The sequence below is a fragment of the Ornithodoros turicata genome, unplaced genomic scaffold, assembly GCF_037126465.1.
Source record: "Ornithodoros turicata isolate Travis unplaced genomic scaffold, ASM3712646v1 Chromosome122, whole genome shotgun sequence".
Lineage (NCBI taxonomy): Eukaryota > Metazoa > Arthropoda > Arachnida > Ixodida > Argasidae > Ornithodoros > Ornithodoros turicata.
In genome coordinates this window covers 365,525-367,060 of record NW_026999304.1, presented here as the reverse complement: position 1 = coordinate 367,060, position 1,536 = coordinate 365,525, and positions in this window count along the sequence as shown.

Sequence of the window (1,536 nt, the reverse complement as noted above, 5' to 3'; positions counted from 1 at the left end):
GATTTTATGATGGTTGAAATGATAAACTATTTTCCTCTGTTGCTTACGTGTTGGAGAATGCGCCGCTTGGAGTGTTCGTCTGTTCTTCAACGTTAGGTCTGTGCTAGTCACAGTTGCAGTGCTAGAAGTTAGTAAATTTAAATTAATATTTTAAATTAAAATGTTTTGATAGATTGATTTGGCGTAATTTTCCCGCATGCATCTGTTGTTTACGTGTTGGACGATGCGCAGGAATGGCTCTCTATTACTGCCAGCTGTTCATTGTGTTTCTCATTATTTCCTTGTGCCTGTGCTATTCACTTAATATTTTTATTTACTTTCGTGTTAGCGCCGCGAAGCAACTGTGGCTATGAGCGGCGTACAGCCCTATTGAAAAATCCTAAAAACTTTATTACAAGATTAGAGCTTTCTTTTAGGAATTCTCACAGAGCATGTGGATTCCTACGGACATTCTTACATAGAACATATTTTCTGACACAAAATCCTTGAAATGAACTTCTGATGGTGCATCTTAAGAGAAATTTCAAGGATGTTTTTTTTTAGAAGAGATGCAGAGCTCTGTAAGGTCTCTCACGGCTTCCAAGATCTGTGAGAGAACTCTTTCTCATAGAATTTCTTACAGCAACCCCATGTGAGTCATGTGACAGACTGGCGCCGTGTTTCTCTCTCTACTAGTACTCTCTACAGTGTTTCACTCTCTCAGACTGGCGCTGTTCCTCAACCAAAGATGATCTAGTAGACCGTGGCGTTCATGGTATTCGTGGTTTGACCGTTTGGCGCCGCCATTCAAACACATGTAGTGAACGGTGCAGGAGTCCGCTGCGAATACCCAATATGCGTCCACGTAAACTACATCGAAGACGGCATGGAAGCGATACTTCACGCAAGTTTATCACGGAATCTGAGACAACGACATAAGAAGGCCTCAACAAGAACATTAAACTGGCGTTTTGGTATGCTGAGGACGACAGCGTGGCTGGAACCGGGAACAAGTAAAACTGCGTGGAGATAAGCTCAGTTATCTCATTCGACGTCGTGACTGCTCCTAAGGAGTACGCATTTCTAGATGGCATTGCATTTGTGTAATTGAGTACAAGCGTCTTGTACAGGTTTACGGCTTTATCTACTTTTGTGCAAAAACCGAGAGTTACCTCATTACGACTGGAAGAAAATATACCCATACCTCGTGCTTTCAAGTGCGAAAATTTATTTCATAGACCAGTTCCTCCCATTGTTTCGACTGGCCGCCGAATCTGTCCATGCATCGCGTCAACTGTAGTCAATTTCATGTTACTGTTTGCGTGAGGTGTTCGGTCTAACGTCCAAAATTTTAAAATGATTGAGGTATATAAACTAACTGTAAGGGTACGCTGATATCGGAAGTACTGTACTGAAGCTTCCAAAATTGTGTATTTAGAAAATTGTTGATCTCCCCCTAGAGAAAGTTATATCTCCCCCAGCAAACCATCAAATATCGTATTTGTTTACTAGTTGTAGGATCCTCGACGCCTCTTCATTTTTTGGTAGGGGTGGGAG